General features: G+C 37.4%; 1 long non-coding RNA gene across 1 annotated transcript; it reads left to right on the top strand.

Moving 5' to 3' along the window:
* The first annotated feature begins 590 nt into the window (after window positions 1-590).
* LOC141567304 (uncharacterized) lies at window positions 591-17,998 on the top strand. Its single transcript, XR_012489873.2, has 3 exons — window positions 591-1,982; window positions 17,724-17,788; window positions 17,879-17,998. It is a non-coding gene; the product is annotated as an uncharacterized LOC141567304 (long non-coding RNA).
* The last annotated feature ends 310 nt before the right edge of the window (window positions 17,999-18,308 follow it).

Raw genomic sequence — 18,308 nt, 5'->3', positions numbered from 1 at the left:
AGTAAAGCCTCTCATGAAAGAGGACTTCCAGAGCTGCTTCAGAAAGTCACAAGAATGATGGGATAAGTGTGTTTGAAATGAGAGGGAGTATTTTGAGGGGGATTAACGGCAATGTGTCTTTTACTATAATAATGTGTTTTTTTTTTTTAATTTAAACATTCACCATATCTTTTGCTCACACTTCGAATTATATATCTCATATACTTGCAGAAAGATTAGGCCTTCTGCAGTTGTGGAAGCCAGTGAAGCAGGTTATGCAGGCTGCTGTCTCTGTGTGATGCTGGAGCTTTACGCCCAAAAGTCAGCCTTTGTTGCCTCTGATGCTGATGATTTGTGTGCCCCACAAAAGTCAGGGCCCTTGCACTTGGCCCAGGAGTCAGGGAAGCAGGAAAGGAAACCAGAGAGGGGGGAGCAGCTACAGACTGGGCCGCTGCACATGACTGAGGTAAGCCGATAGATAAGTGGCCTGGAATGAGAATACGGAATGGCTGCTCTTTCACTTCCACCCCCGAAATGACCCACAGGATTCTGGTGTGGCTCTGCCTACCCACAAACATCCTGAGACGTCGAGTTCAGCCTAGCCATGTTGACATACTACAAAGCCATGGTAAGTGGGATATAGGTTTAGAATTGGTGCATCTTCCCACAAAATACTTGTCATTTACAAACGCGAAAATGGTGAGTTCAAGGTAGAAAAGTCAGGCAGACACCAACTTGATAAAAGCTTATGTCACCTCCTGTGAGAAAGATCATCCTCATGAGCCTCCTTATGGCCTGAGAAGGAGCCAGTATCACTTTCTGGTGTTCCTACCAAGAATGCATGACCCCTGTCTGAACCCAAGGACACTATAGGCAGACCCAGGTTGAGCGACACCCTGAAAGATCTGTACTCTTTACAACCATCGAGGACATAAAAGGCAAAGGAAGGCTGAATGTTCCAGATTTAAAGAGATAAATGCAAAGTCTGACCCTGGATGACACCTTAGACCACAAGGGAAAGATTTCAGATTTGATTGTAGTGATCTATCGATGTAGATTTTCTGTTTTGGATAATTGTGTGACAGATATGTGGGAGAGTGTCCTGGTTTTATAAAACACACTGTAGTAATTAAGGAGAAAGGGTCACCATATCGAAAGTTGCATATAAGTTGTCCAGAAAATATTAATGATAATGGAATGTCTACTATATATAGTCACAGGGAGAGAGATGAAACAAATATAGTAAAATATAAACAATTGAGGAAACAAGGTGAGGGAGATTTGGGAGTTCTTTGTACTGTTTATGCAAATTTCATTAGTTTAAAATTACTTCAAATTGCTTTAAAATTGCTTAAATTATAAAAAAGAATGAATAGGAAATGAAGGAGAGAAGACAAATACTGACCACAGTTTTTTTCTAACATTTGCTGTGAATTGGGAGCTGAGAAATGGAATAAAGCTAAGAGGGATATTTGGTCTCAAGGAAGGATTTTTAAAAGTTAATTCATAAAACTTGTTTGTGTGTTGATAAGAATGATACAAGTGACTCAGGGGGCATAGAGAAATTTCAAGCGCAAAATTTTTGAAAAGCATCAATGGGATGATGTCCTCATGACCAGTAGATGAGATGGTCTTTGAAAGAAGCAGAGTCATGTGCTCTTCAAAACAGAAAAGAAGTAATGAATTTAGATTCAGATTCTAGTAGGATTTACTAAATATGAAACACATAAAAGCAGAAACATCCCCAGACATGATGATTGGGAATTAATCGGGAAAAAACGGTAAAGCAAAAATGAATTATGTTATTTTTAAAAATCAAACTTTTATGTACCCATGTTTAAAACTTTTATTACAGAGAAAACTGAAATATAAAAATGTACACATCATTTCCAGACACCTCATCCATGGACTTCTGGAGAATTTCTTGAGAGGTTTAAATAGGAATCAAGGCAAAGAGCAGAATCAGGACGACCGGCTGGCCCAACAAACTCTCTGTCAATGAGGTAAGTTACAGGTTGTACTAATAAAAATGTGTTGTACAAGTCAACATGGGAGGAAAACTATAGGACCAGGCCAGCCTGTTCCAACTCAGGGGAAATTTGTGTGATCTCATCTGGTTAAGTTACCCAAAGATTTACTAACTTATGCTGCGGGTTCCACTCTGGATTTTTCAGTAAAGGTGAAACGCAATTTCTATTACCATATATTTGACCCTCTTTGGAAAGAGAACTAACTCTGGGTGGTGAGCACACAATGTGTTATAAAGATGATGCGTTATACAATTGTACACTTGAAACATTTGTAATTTTATTAACGATTGTCACCCCAATAAATTTAATTTAAAAAAAAGAAAAAAAAAGAAAAGCAATCTCCATTTGAAGCAGAAAAATACTTTGGTTAAGCAAGGAATGTATGATTGTCTAGTAGAAAAATTAATTGAAGAGTTACACTTCAGTATCTTTTGTCCAAATCGTTCAGGCTTTTTTGAGATCAGTCATTGAAACATAATCTTTTCCACAAATACTTTAAATTTTTACATTTTAATACTCTGGTACATCAGAATTATTTGCTATTTTCACTTACTTACCAAAGCATTTTTTTTTTTTTTAATGTCTACAAAACTATCCTTCTGGGGTATTGATGAATTTGCCAATGTTCCTTCCCTGCTGTGTACATTTTTCTCTGCTTATGTTTTAGCTTAAACATAGGTTATTATTATCGGTTTTATAACTGTTCTGTTTCTAGACTCTTTGCTAACAAAGGGAATTGTATCTGTTTGAAGTGTGTACACAGTGTTACCTCCACTGGCCTTATGCATTGCACACTGGTGACACCAGCAGGCTCTGGCTTAAATCCCAACTCCACCATCCACTGCCTCTTGACCTTGGAAAATGCACTGATCTTCTGGATCCGAATTTCTTCAAGTGTAAAATACAGGAGGGTTGCTTCCTGTGATTTATTTGAATGTGCTCCTTCTATAATTCATCCTTCCCCTAGGGTTACCTTAAGTATTTAATCCTTCTCCTGGGATTTCACTATGTAATTAGTTTAAATCAGGTGTATTAAGGTCATTAAGACTTAATACTAAGAAAGAAAGAAATGCTTTAGGAAAGCAGAAGCGCTTTAGAATTATCCACCCATCCCACATTTATATTGATGGGTTTTCTAGTTCTATTAATGGTATTTACTACATAGCTAAGGGCTAATTTTAGAACCCAGGTCTGCGTAAGGTGGTCCTACTCTGTGGTGCCTACATCACTGAAATGTTGTGCAGAATAAATGAAAGCTTGCCTCAGTGAAGTTTCTGGCACATAGAATGTTCTCAGTAAATGCTACAGTAATTATTATTGTTGTTATTGGTTATTCCTGATGCTCTCTTTTACTAAAAATCATGCTGCTCTCTAGAATCCAGACAAATAATACACTTCACTTGGACAACAAAGTTTAGAAACTGTAAAAGGCAAAAACCATTCCTGGAATGACCTTCACAAGGACATCTGATGACAAGCAAGATAATGTCAACTGGCAACATCAAACCCAAGTCTTCTGATTTCCTGTCTTGTCCTCTCTAGTCCTCTTGTCAGCAGAGATATTCCATTATATCCCAATACTACTTCCAATCCAGTCTTTAGGACAGCTTCTCACTATTTTAGCACAATTGGTGATAATCTCATCACATCGCTGTACAAAATATCATTCAAATGAGAATTCATTTGTTTCCTACTTCTTCCACCCAAATCTATCCTCTCAGTCAGAGGCATGTGCATTTCCTGTCCTTACCATATCTTTCTCCAAAGAGGTTAGAAACCCTCAGTTTTGTTTTTGTTCCTATCCAGTATTAAATACAGTTCCATTTTTGCTTTGCTAAGGTTTTCCAATGTAATGGTTAAGTACTTTTGTATTTATCCCACTGATTTGATTAGCGCTTCTATGTGTACCTAGAGAGGCGTTAGGAAATTTGTACTTTGTGAAAACCTGTGTTTTCACTGAAGGTTAAAAAAAATCTCATGACTGTATCCAATACGGACAAAGGCATTTGTCTAGATTAGAGCTCACTATGTAAATTTGTTATTATGACTTTTGTATTAGTTACCAGAGGGTCTCCAGGGCTATCAGCCACAGAAGTGACTGTCTCCTTAGAAAAGCAGCCTAAACACAAATGATTGTCAATGGCTAGCAGTTTAAACCCTATTAGGAACTATGCTGATAATGGGCAATTTAAGTACAATGGGAACTGACATTGTTTTCCATTTAAAACCATTTGCCCAGTTTCTTAACACTTAAAACAAACGAACAAGTAAATGAAGAATCAGGACCTGGGAGATATGGCATTTTAACACAAACAGAAAGCAGGTTTGTAAAATCACTCTTGATATGATCCTTTCATAGTGTTAAATCATTAGATGAACGAAATTGGAGGGTTTCAACAATATTTCATTATCCACTCCCTACTTCTACTTCTGCTACCTTTGTCAACTCCTGCCATGTGAGACGAATCAGCGATTTGGGATTCTGCCTCTTCAGCTTCCTTCAAGTTCTTGAGCTATACTCGGTCATTCTGAAGTTGGAGGAGATTTGAAAAGTTTTAGTAGAAGCTTTCTGACTGGGAGTGATGCCTTTAACCTTTTGGGGATTGTGAGTAGAAGGGACAAGGAATATCTTGTGTCTAGAGTGACCACTGGGGCATGGATGATTTATGATTTCAAGGAGAAAGGTGTCAAGAATTGATTATTTTCCCTCAGCCTGTCTTGGGATCTTCATGTTTGAATTAAATGCACACAAGAGACGGGATATCATATGAGCCAAAATTACAGGATGGTTTATGTGAAACCAAAGACCTCAGTTCTGCATTCAGCTGTCTCATTGGGTCACTAGTGCAGAGGGAGGAAAAATTTTTCCTTCTTCCCTTCTGAGTTCTTTGACTAGTCTAATAATTCAATTAACATAAGACAGATTAACAGGATATAAACAAATTTGATTTTGTATGTATGGGCACCCCATAAAAACATGAGACTCAAAGAAATGACCAAAGCAGGAAGCTTTTGTGCCTTTTAGATATAAACACAATACATTTGCGGAGAATTGACATAACAAAGAGGTTTGAGCTTGGGGTAGTAAATTGGTGAAGAGGTAACAAGGTCTGTTTATACAACCTTCTCGGCCCCAAATTTCCTGTCTTTCGTGACAAGGATGCCTCTACCCTCCCTATACGAGGAGGGTACCTTTCACAGGAGAGATTTATCTCATGCTTTCAGGGGATGACAAAGGGTCAGAGGATTCTTGCAGTGGCTGTATCTGAAGTACTTTTTAAGTCACAGTAAACAATATGAATGTGGCATATTTTAGGATGGCATACTTTATTGTTTGGAATTTTTATAAATGACCAGCAATCATGGAGGCCAAATGAATCCACAAGTTACATATATGCAGAAACTGAGTCGTTTCTAGATTTTCATGGTTGTGAAAGTCTGGAAGCATTTGCTGAAGTAGAACTTTTCTCACATTTCGAATGGCCCTATTTTGCTTTATTCCCTGTGCCAAGTTTAATCTGCTTTCTTTTAACCTGTTGGTCAGTTTAACAACTTACTATTTCTTCATGCATTCACATGTATTTATTTATCATATTGTGTGCATTGTGTTTATATGATATGTTAGGAGCTATGGAAAAACTGAGGGTATAGCAATGAACAAAAGCCTGTCCCGGCTCTCAGCAAATTAAGTTTAGTGAAGCTGACAAGCAAGTAAACCAGCAATTATAATTATAACTCAGTGTATGAGCCATGGGAAGCAAAGTATTGGGAGGTATGGCAGCACAAAAGAAGAAAAAGTAATTCAACTTTGGTTTGGGAGGTGAAGAAGGCTTCTTATAGGAGGGAGTGTCTAAACCAAGATCTAAAAGCTTAGTAGGTGTTTTAAGGAGAATTGAGTTAAGAGCACAAGTATCTGTAAAATCTACACAGTTATTTCATGTTTGGTTTTCTCTTCTATTCATATTTATTGGTTAGATTGAATTGCCATATTCATGCATTTATATTGGGGGATGGTAAGCAGAGCTGATCTGTTGACCATTTAATAAGGGATTTCTGAAATTGAAGTTTGAGTCAAGAGAAGGAAAATAGGTGTCAGCTTAGATGCCAGAAATTTAGAGCTTGCTCTTATGCCATTAGCTTCAGGGCTGTAAATTTTAGGTTCCATTTCTTACAGCAGCCAGGGTTCAGGGGTGGCTTAAAATTATCAAACTGGCTCAGTGAGACACACAGGGGTTCATCAGCATGAAGAATCACACTATGGTTGCCTATACCCGTCCCTTCCATTCTGCTCCCTAATGACAGGATGGAAAAAGCCCTGATTCCTTCCCATGGGAGCAATTTATTTTATTAAGACAATCAACTTTGAGCCAATTAAACTCTGTAGGCATCATTTCTTCTATACATAATATGCCCAAATGTACAACTACTTATTAGATTGTTGTAAGGAACATTTATAGTCATATTAATTCTCAGGAACAGAGTAATGCATATACATACTAAGTGCTAATTTATGTAGTTAGTTTTATGTAATTACAATTTATGTAATTACTCTTATCATCATTTGTATTAATAATATTATACAGAAAGTGATCTCATCTCACATTTCAGCAATCTATAAAGAAGTACTCTCCAAATTATTCTGATTATACCACCAGCAGTTAAATATATATATATATATATATATATATATATATATAGAGAGAGAGAGAGAGAGAGAGAGAGAGAGAGAAAAGAGTAAAATTTAACACACACGTTAAACTTATAAATATGTTATATTGAGTTTTACACTAATATTTTTAAATTTAAAAACACACACTAGGGTAAAGGAGATCAAATATATGGTGATGGAAGGAGAACTGACTCTGGGTGGTGCATACACAATGGGATTTATAGATGATGTATTACAGAATTGTACACCTGAAATCTATGTAACTTTACTAATAATTGTCACCCCAATAAACTTTAATTAAAACAAACAAACAAACAAAACAAAAACACACTAAAAATTGTGTTGAAATTTAAATTGAAATATATCAGATTAAAAAATTAGAAATGAAAATTCTGATTTTTTTTTACATATTTTTTTCCTCGATAACACATACTAGAGGGGGCTTAATTAATTTACAGAGCATTGTTTCATACTTATGAATTTGTTCTCTGAAGGGATTATCTCTGAAGTTTGAATTCAGGTTAATGTCCTTCCTAGGGATAGCTTTTACAGACTGCTTTCTTTCATTGTGAGTTTGAGGGTACAGGATAAGGAGTGTGTGTGTGTGTGTGTGTGTGTGTGTGTGTGTGTGTGTCGGGGGAGATAGCCGTAGGCTTGAACAAAAGCTATCCTTGGTCATGTCAGGTCAAGGGCCTTTTTGGAAACAGATGTCCCCCAGAAACGTGGGAAGCATCCATCTATTTACTTCCAGTCAAATCCCTGTACAAGCAACCAAAGTTAGAGTTCTCACCTGGACCTCACTTGTAGATTCTCGTCTTTTACCTTCCGGCCCATGTGCTCTAGCTATTCTCTTAATTTAGATTATTGACAACGACTTAAAAGAATTTAAAGCACTAGGCTTGACTAGAAAGACTACCTTCCTTGCCTGCTATTAGTCCTCCAGTTTTTCTGGAAACTAAGGCTGAAATTTTGTCATAGTCCATTGCAATTGCTTAGCTTTGGACACAGAAATAATTATTTTTCTCTACAAATTGAGAATTAGAGACTTTAGGTCAACTTAGATTAGAGATTAAAAGCAGGGGGCTTCTCCCTTAGAAACTTCCTACTCTTTAAGCAATATAGAAATCCTTAAGAAAAATGTGCATATTTCCTACTTGAGTTTGGATTAGAAATTTGATTAACAGATTTCTGGAAGCAAGAAAATACATATATTGTTGAATAAAGGATACCTGAGAAAATCTTTGGTGGAAGTGGGAACCAATGTTCTGCAAAAAAGTAAAAGATCATGATGGTTAGACCTATTGGGGATATGTTTTAAAGGTAGAGTTTATAGAACTTGTAGACGAATTGGATGTCAGATGTGCAAAAGAATAGAGATAAATCCTATAAGATGGACAATAGGTGGCGCTGTTTACGGAGATGAGAAAGCCCAAAAGAAGCTGGTTTAGATAAAAATGTTGAGATAATCAGTGGTACCATGATGGCCATATTAAATCTGAGATGCCCCACAGATATCTAACTGGTGATGGTAAGCATGCATGATATGCCTGTTTGGAATTCCAGGAGGAGTCAAACCTGAACTAGGGCCGTAACCTGCCAAGTGGTCTCTGAGGCAACATCTACCCTCCCTACCCTACCATCCATTCTCCACACGTTAGTTGAAGTAAACTCCTAGAAATTTACGCCAGACTGTGTTCCTGTGTGCCCACAGCATGCTCAAACGCTCCAAGGACTTCTCATCATGCTTAGAATGAAATCCAAACTATTTACCCTACTTAAATGCCCTGCATTATGGTCTAACTCCTGCCCATCATATCCACCTCATCTCTCACTACTCTCTCTTTTCTGTTTGGCCTGTCCCTTTGTTTCTTACTCCCACATTTGGCCCATTACAGTAGTCATTTCCTCTCAACTTAAAAGTCCTTTCTTCAAAGAGGTCTTTCCTGACATTTGGTCTTAGGATCACTACTCTGTTACTTGAGGGTGTTTCCTCTGCATAACTCTTAACTCTATCTGACTTTTTCTCTTGTTTATCTTATCTGTCTTACTCCAATTCTGGAATACAAGCTCAAGGAGAACAGGAATCTCATCTATTCATGTCTATATTATCGTATCTACAGATCCTGGAAAAACTCTGGAATGTAGTACATGCTCAACAAATATCAATTTAATAAATATTCAACTGTGAATATTGAGTTGTGAAAAAGGGAGAGTAGAATGGAGGGAAATGGGGAGATGCCAATTTCTTGATTTCAACAGTAGAGTTTTGAGAGATAGAGTATAATGATGACTGAAAACAGTATAGTTTCTTAAGTGTGTTAAATTTAAAAAAATATTAAAAATAAATTAAAACTAATATGCATTCTGATGAGGGGGAGGGTAAGGGTGTACAGTGCATGGAAGCTAATTCCTTATTTTCACAATAACAATGTAAACTTTTTAATAGAGGTATAAGCATGTTACTTAGATAGATGGGAGAAATAATTAGAATAATTAAGAGTAGATAATTTTAAAAACAATTGTACCATGATTATGTAAGATGTTAACATTAGAGGAAACTCAGAGAAGGGTATATGGGAACTCTGTGCTATCTTTGCAACTTTTCTGTAAATAGAAATTTATTCCAAGTTTTAAAAATTATGTAAAAAAATAGCAGAAGTTGAAAGTACTAGTACTTTGGGAATGTGACTGGTGATAAAAGAAGGTAAATATGGTTTTTATTTTATGCTTTTCTTACTGTTTGATTTTTCCTTTGTGTGCTTGTATGTAATTGATGGTGATGATGATGAGAAAAAGTTTTATAACAAAACTTTCTGTTAATAAAAAAGCTTCATTGAGGTATAATTTACATGAGATAAAATTCACCCATTATAAATATACACTTTAATGATTTAGTAAAATATAATGGACATTAAAATCACCCTCCTTGGGTGATTTTAAGATTTTAATGTCACACTTCTGGATTAAAAACAATGTTTTATAAGTAGTAACTGTTAAGATGTTCGAGTAAAGGCGTCATCATTAGGAAGGAAGAGAAAAGGGAAGGAGGGAGGAAGGGGAATAAGAAGAGAGGGAGGGAGGACGAAAGGAAGGAAAGAAAAGAGACAGGAAGAGAGTGTGGGAAGGAAGAAAGCAAAATTCGATGAGTAGGAGTAGGTCCATGTCATGCTTGATGTTCACATGTGTCTTATATGATGAAAACAAAGAGCAGCAGCAAGAACCTTCAGGACTGGTTGCAGCCTACGATTCATCTCATTTGCAGCTGCACACTGGCTGGCTACTTACTGCTCTCATCAAAATGGTCTAGTTCCCAAGTAAAAGCTGCTAAGAGGCAGGCACATTGTCAGGACCTCAGTCTAAAGAGTTGCAGCTCCAAGCCAATGTGAGGGCACACAGCACAGAGATATAGGAAAAGCAAAGTTATAGATCAAACAAAGTAAGAAGTATGGGGGAAATGTCAAGTTAGTTAATAGGGTCCCATCCTCCTCCTATATTTGTTTGCTATATGGCTACAACAAATTATCACATATTTAGTGGCTTAAAACAACACACACATTTATTATCTTACAGTTCTCTGAGTCAGAAGTCTTAAAAAGTCTCACTTGGCTAAAACCAGGGTGTGGGCAGGAGGACCTCATTTATTCTGGAAGCTCTAGGGAAGACTCTATTTCCTTGCTACTCCAGCATCCAGAGGCTTCCCATATTCCTTTGGTCATGACCTTTCCTGTCTTCAAAGCCAACAGCAGATTTAATCCTTCTCAGATCACTATCTCTCTGGTTCTCTCCCATCATCATCATCATCATCATCATCATCATCTTTCTTTCTCTGAGAAACAAGAGCCAGTCAAGATCCTGTGCTTTTAACAATTCATGTGATTAGATTGGGCCCACCTGGATAATCCAGGAGACACTCCGCATCTCAAGGTCCATAATTTTCATCACATCTGCAACATGCCTTTTGCCACGTAACATATTAACAAGTTCTAGATGATTAGTGTGTGGATATCTTTGGAGGCAACTATTTAACGTATCATAGGCTCAGGTTTCCAGGCTTCCAGTGTCTGGACTTCTAGAAACCCAAGGACTTATTCATGGGGATCCTAGTTCTGTACGAATCCAGATGGTTTTATGGCCTGGATGGCTATCCCTGTAGGTATTCTGCCTCGATGAGTGTGTTGAGAAAGGTGGGTGGGCAAACACAGAACAAGTCCAGTGCTTAAAATGATTCACTGAAATGTTATTCCTCTTTATCATTTTTAAAATATAATATTTAGAAAAATCTGCTGCTACCTTTATATGAGGTGGCTTTTTATATCTAATTCTCATAGCAACCTGGTAATTATGAAGATGAGAACCATACAATGAAATTTAATTTCACCAGGATAATGATAAGAGAATAAATTTTTCTTTCTTTTTTTTTTTTTTTGTTTTCAAGGAAGATTGGAAATTATACCTTCCCATCCTCCTTTGCGGCTTCTAGGCTATGCTCCCATAATGGATTTTTATCTGTTTTATAAGTAATTTCCTTAATATTTCAATGGTCACAGATAGTGAGGATTGCATGTCTCTTCAGGAAACATATATTTCATCAGCGCTGTCACAGTCTAGAGTCCCAGAGCTTGTAGACTGATGTTTTTGCCCATTCTTGCTATCAGACACATAGCACAGAAATAAATGTGTTTGTTTATTGGAAACTTTAATGAAATTGAAAACGTAGTAACATTTTTCAATGTCAATGAGCTCATTTTCTTGTTTAGATGCTAATGTTGGTTTTTCCTGAGAATTCCACCCTCTAATTGTGAGTCATGACTTTTTTTTTTTTTTTTTTTAAGTCTAATCACTCTATTCCTGGGAATGGCTTGAATTATGCTGGGTGCTGTCCAGCCCCAGATAGAAGTAGGTATTTTTATTTGCCTGAAACCTATGTCATGCAGTAAAGAGATGAGAGTGTTAGAATTAGTGGAGCAATTGAACTTTTCTAAAATGTGGTCACCATGATTTTGAGTGCTTACGAGGTGCCAAGCACTGTGCTAGGAGCTCAGCATTCTTTACCTGTGGTACTGTACTTGTTTGCTGGTTGCAGCTATCATGCTTCCCACTTTACTGATCAGGAAATGAGCTCCAAGAGACAAATAACTTGCCTATGGTTTTACAGTAAGTATGTTAGGCAGACAGTATTTCATCCACATTTGACTCCAAACTTTCGCCTGCTTCCACTGCCACTCAATCCTCAATACTACTGTCCATACCCATCCTCCTGCTGGACCTTGGGGTGAAGTACAAGCGAGGGAAAGTTTTCTGTCTTTAACTCCCTTCAACCTGTGTGTTTCGATATCAAATTTAAATTCTATGGTCTGGTAATTCCACAGCACTTTCACTAGGCTAAGACTAGTTTCTGTTCCCAACTCTAGGTTGTCAAGAGTTTCTTCTAAAATGGTGATAATATCAGGTCTTGATGAATTCATGCTCTTTTGGGCCCCTTTACCTGATTATTATTATTTCCTTCCCTCCTTATTCCCTCCATACTTCCCTCCCTACATTCCTTCCTTGATTGCCTCTGAGGTAAACATCTGTTCTATCAGTGGTTGCCTAACATCTTTTGAACACCCCTCCTATGTGAGGGACATCCTCTACATTATGAGTCCTGGCTGCCAGAGTTGGAACCTGAATACTCTCCTGCATTCTCGCTGGGCTGTCTGGGATCTGGCCTATACATGAGACATGCTCATGATTTTTTTTTTTTTTTAATTTAGAAAACAAGATAGAATTTTACTTTTCTCTTATGGAAGAATAAAAATCTGCTCTTCTCTAAGAAGGCCATAGGGACACAGGCTCATTTAAGCTGATTACTTCACTAATACCAGGGAGTGACTCAACTTCACTGTGTCAGAAGCTGTCACTCAATACTTCTGGTTACCTCCCATTGGCCCAAACTTACTCACATGGCAACATTCAGCTTCAAGAGAGGCTGGGAAATGTATTTACTCTGAGCAGCCGACCATGTGACTAACTAAATATTCTATCACAATGGAAGAAGGAGAGAACGTATATTGGGGTACAAATAGTTTCTCCTACAAAAGGGAGCAATTTGAGGACACAGACACTCATTGAATCCATCTCTTGGCTCTTGTGATTTCTAGTGGTTCTAAGCGTTTGGCTCCTCAAAGGTAGCTAATATCCAATCTTGATCTTGACAGATACAAGCTGTGATATTTCAATGAACTGAGTTGTAGGCACCACATGTTGACAGCAGTGGCATTTTTTAAAGTGATCATCATGCATTGAGCATTTTCTGTGGCTGGCTAGACCTCCTGATAACCTCGTAAGCTACCTAACATCCCTTAATACATTCAATTTCTACCAAAACTAACTAGAGTGAAGAATATGGTATGTAGCTTAAAACCATCTCCTTGGCAGTGTTCTCAAAAGGATGATTATAATCATTTCCACGTTTCTCAATGACCTCCTTTTCTACCTTTTAGATGAAAAGTCAATGAATAACCTTTAGTCTTCCTTTCCATCACCTCACAATTTCTTATTTTCATCAGCCTGCCCTTGCCTGTTCTTCTGCCCCTGGATGAAGTGTCCCTATAAGCTCTCCACCCTTAAAGTTGAACTCAAGCCTTCCATTTCCTTTGGAACATGCTATGGAAGTACCCTCCACTTCCTGCCCCCAGCATATACCTTATATCTTAAATCTCTTCCTCTCCCCTGGCTCTTTCCTTTCAGCACACAAACTGGAAACTGGCTTAGGTTCCTTATCCTAACACTCCTTTCTTTCAATGCAGTTACTTCTTTAAGCTGCCATTATTTGGCTTCTGTAAGCCATTCCATTATTTCTTCCACTTTTTCTTCCATTTCTTTATCACTCACTCACTCCTAAGATTCTTATAACTCCTCTCTACACCCACCAATTTGGTGAAACTGCTTTCTCTAAAGTCACTCACAAACCCTACTACCCAAATCTGAATATGTTTTCCTACTCAGTATCTCAGACTCTTTGCCACATTGGCACTGATGAGCAGCTCTACATTTTTAAAACTAAGTTTTCTCCTCAATTGGTAAATAAGCGGTACCCTGATTCTCTTACTTGGTCTCAACAGCTATTTGTCCACCTCCTTTTTTTTTTTTTTTAAATATTACTTTAAACCCTTACCACCAACCGTCTAAATCTGTGCTGCAGTTTGTGCTCCCAATGGATTCATCCTTCACTGATTTGCCCAGGTCAGTTTGGTGATGTCTCCTAGGTGTCTGTCTCCTTTAACCCAGCCATACAGTCAGCTACCAAGTTCTACCAGTTCTACCCAGAAATGTTTCTCAATCCTCCTCAAAATCCCTTAATGGCTTCTCCTTGTTGTCAAATTAAAATTCAAACTCCATAACATGACTTATGACCTGGCCCCATTTACCTCTCCCAGTTAGTTTCTTAAAATAAACTACCCCTCTTTTTCATCTTTTTTCTTATCCTTGAGAATCTTACGTACTCCATTAGTTCTACCTGGAATTATATTTTTCTTACTCTTGATGTAAGTAATTATTATTCTCCCTTAGGTTCCCAGCTTAGGTGTCAACTGTTTTTGTGAAATCTTTCTAGCCCTCCTTCCCCATTTTGTTCCATATGAGGTCGGACAATTAAGTTCATGAACTCATCCTAGAAAAAGTGCTGCATACTTCTTTGCTGAATATCACTATGGTCACCTTCGAAGTACTCCCCTTTGGAAGCTATGCACTGATGCCAGCGCCTAGTCCACCCTTCAAAGCAATTTTGGAACTCTTTCTGGAGTGGCCATAAGAGCTGGCATCGTACTACCCTTGATGTCCTGAATGTCATCAAAAGTTTTCCTTTCAATATTTCCTTTCTCTTTGGGTAAAGAAAGAAGTCATTGGAGGCCAGATCAGGTGGGTAGGGAGGGTATTCCAATACAATTATTTGTCTACTGGCTATAAACTCCCTCACAGACAGTGCTGTATGAGCTGGTGCATTATCATGATGCCAGAGCCATGAATTGTTGGCGAAAAGTTCAGGTCATCTAACTTTTTCACAGCTTTTTCAGCATTTCCAAATAGTAAACTTGGTTAACTGTTTGTCCAGTTGGTATAAATTCATAATGAATAATCCCTCTGATATAAAAAACAGTTAGCAACATCGTTGCAACAAGTTCGCAAACTTAATTGTCATGTCATTTTATAACATTTAACATTATGTATTAGAATTACCTCGCTTACATTTCTAACCTATATTAACCTCTCTGAGGAAAGCGACTGCACTATTTTCATTTACCATCACATTCACAGTGCTAAACAAATATCTGTTAAATTAATGAACCCATTGCCTCTTTCTGTCTCATAAATGTTGGAATTACCCAGGAACCTATCCTCAGTTTCATGCATAACTGCATCTTAGAAATCAATATCATCTGACCTTTATCCCTCTTTACATTTAATGTGCAGGGTAGCTACCGGAAGCCCCAGACACCCTTTTCTGCTTAGCCCCCTCACACTGTTTGCCTCTATAGGCTTATATCCTTCCTTATACTCCATCCAGTCCCTGTCACACAGGGTTCCTTGTAGTCCACCAAATGACCATACTTCTTTTTTTCTGAGTTTTTGAGCATGTCATTGCCTCTGCTTACAAAAATGTGAATCTTTCCTACTTACGCTTCATCTCTGACAAAACTTTCTTGAGTTGTCAAGACTAGTTCCGGTCCCCTTTCTGAGTCGTCCTGCAAGAAGTGCTTATCCCAATCAGAAGCAGATCACATTGTATTGTAATTACCTTGTCAAGTTTCCCCAGGCCTATTTTTTTCACCATCTGTCTCTAGTATGTAGCACAGTGACTGGCACATAATAAATGTTCAAGAAAGATGAACATTTTTGACTAATTTACTAAATGAGGTTTTATATTTGAGGGCTTTACAGTCAATTTTCTTAAATAATAAATTCAGAAACTTTTCCCACAATAATACTGCCTAACAAACTATACCAAAACTAAGTAGCTTAAAACATCAAGACCTTATTTCTCATTCACAAGTTTTCAGGGCAGCTTCAGCTCGGCTTGGCTAGGTTGCACTCCGGTCTCTGGACTCTAGGACCCATATTGGGTTCTGATGTGCTACACATAATTTTCATGCTCTTTGGTCCAATGTCCACCGGGTCAGTTTCTTCTCCTGATGAATTCCAGGAGTCTAAAAGCCAAGCCAAACCACACACACACATTTAAGCCCTCTGGTTGTGTGATATCTACTAACTTTCCAAGTCTATTATCAACAACACAAGAAAGTTTAGTCTTGCCACAGGAGTGGCAAGGGAACTAATATTTTCTAAACCATAATCCAAACCATCACAAATTCCGCTAAAGAAAACTGACAAGATGACAAGAACAGACACTGAGCATTCTCTACTATAAAACGCAGTAAATAGACAAACTTCATTGTCCCTGATAGCGTAATGTTTAAGGTATTGTTTCCAGTTATCAATTTCCAGTTTGTTCACAGAAGATTCCTTGGCAATGCTGGTGGAGTGATGAAAGCAATGATCTGTCAGAGCACATAAAGTTTTAAAAAACATAAAACATGTTGGCTGGGTCTTCAAATAATCTTACGATCTGAAGTAACATCATGTATCTCAAACATTCTTTGTAGACATGTGTTTGATCTACCTAATCAGAATATTAAAAGGAGATCAAAATCAGTACAAGTTAGGGTTAGAAAATATCAAACCTGAACATGAAACCAAAAATCTAAAGCCGTCTCTTCTCACTGGCTCCTTTTGTACATATTTATTATCTTCATGTAGTTGAACTTGTCTCTGCCCTTCTTCTGTGAGAGAGTGGGCAGTGGTGGGAATGGTTTTTAATGGCCTGAAAAATAAGGAGTTATTATCATGCACATGCCATTCTAGGTAAATTTTGATAGAAAATGTGTTTGAATATTATAGATGTAATCCACTTTGCTCATTGATAATTATGATATATCCAGTTATATCAGTAAACTGCCCTACCCATTATCAAATACATGTCAGGATATAGAGATGAAGGAAATATTTAAAAAGGTGTTGATTTTTAACTGGGCTGTTAATATGAAGAAAATGTTCCCATAATACACTTGCTAATTTTTAGGATTGGAATCTGTACTCTCTAAGAAAAACTTTTAAGAGCATCAACTAATCAGTTGCCTACCATCAAGAGTGGTTCTAGGATAAGATAAGGTCTATCACATCAGAAGGTAAGTTCTACCAAAGCAGCATTGAAATTCAAAACAGCTCAATTTCTTTAGTGATTAGGGACAGGCAAATTAAAATGACAATGGGACACTAAGTGTTAGCAAAGATATGGAGTGACCGAGTTTCCATAAATGGCTAATGTGAGGATAAATTTGGTACAACCACCTTTGAAAAGAATTTGGCAGTACCCACTAATGTTAAACATACACACACCCTATGACTCAGCTATTAATTCTCCAGTTTATAGACTCACTAAAAATACTTATGAGCGCTAGAAATGATGTACAGAAACTTTTGTAGCAACATAATTCAAACCATTCCCATGCTGAGAACAACTTACATATCAATCAAGATAAGAACAGATTAATGATGGTATAGTCATAAAAATGGAAAGCTATAGTACAACACAACCAAAACAAACACACAAACAAAACACTACTGTTACATGCAATAACACTGACATATCCCAGAGATATAATATGGAACAAAAAAGCAAAACACAAAAGAATGCACAGTACATGACTGTATGGCTGTAACACTTGAAAACAGATCAAACTAATCTGATGGGTAGCTCGCGAAGGCAGCATGATGAGATCCTCTGAGATTTACCTGGGTAGTGGTAACACAGGTGCAGTCACTTTGTGCTAGCTCATCAACTGTACCTTTATGATTTATGCATTTTTCTGGATGGTTGTTTTACTTGATTAAAAATCTACTAATTAAGAAAAAAGTGAATAAGCCAAAACAATTCCCAAATATGCACTGTGCTGAGTGTTTTCATTGTTTATGTACCTTTTCATTCTCATATCTAATTTGTGGGGCAGGTGTAGAAGATTTCCAGGATGTAGAAGATGAATCTGTGGCTTAGAGATGTTCTGACGATGCCAAGGTTAGACAATACCTGTCGCTCTCATAAAATCTCCCTAATACAAGTGTCTGGATCCTCTCTCTCAATTTTCCCTTCACAATCTGTTTTCAGAAAACGGCTTGATAAACCTATAACACAGTACTAAATTATAAACAGAAAGCTCAACTTTGAAGAAGATGTGATTATGAATGGATATACAAGTCTGATGAAGAAAGTTGTGAAATGGAAAACATCTGGTAAGGAAAAAGTGGGAATTCTAGGGGACTCCAGTGTAAGAAAATAAGGAATTATTTTCCCTTTGTAGAGCAGTAAGTGTTCAGAAATGTGGGGGCCATGGGTCCTAAAAGTATGGTGGGTGGATGCTGGTATATCTGGGATGTCATGGTGAGCCACAGATGTAATAGACATATTAAGCAAACCACAGGTATAATTTTGAAGATATTAAACTCATAAATGTGGTTTAAAATACTTGAAGGAGTTCAACTGTATCTATAAGTAGGACCAAAAGTTGTAAATATTTACAACTTTAACAAATTAAATA

Source organism: Rhinolophus sinicus, chromosome 17, assembly GCF_057876585.1.
Source record: "Rhinolophus sinicus isolate RSI-liver-muscle chromosome 17, RSI-T2T, whole genome shotgun sequence".
Classification (NCBI taxonomy): Eukaryota; Metazoa; Chordata; class Mammalia; order Chiroptera; family Rhinolophidae; genus Rhinolophus; species Rhinolophus sinicus.
The sequence above is the reverse complement of the archived record's forward strand: the minus strand, read 5'-3'. Positions and strand labels throughout refer to the sequence as shown.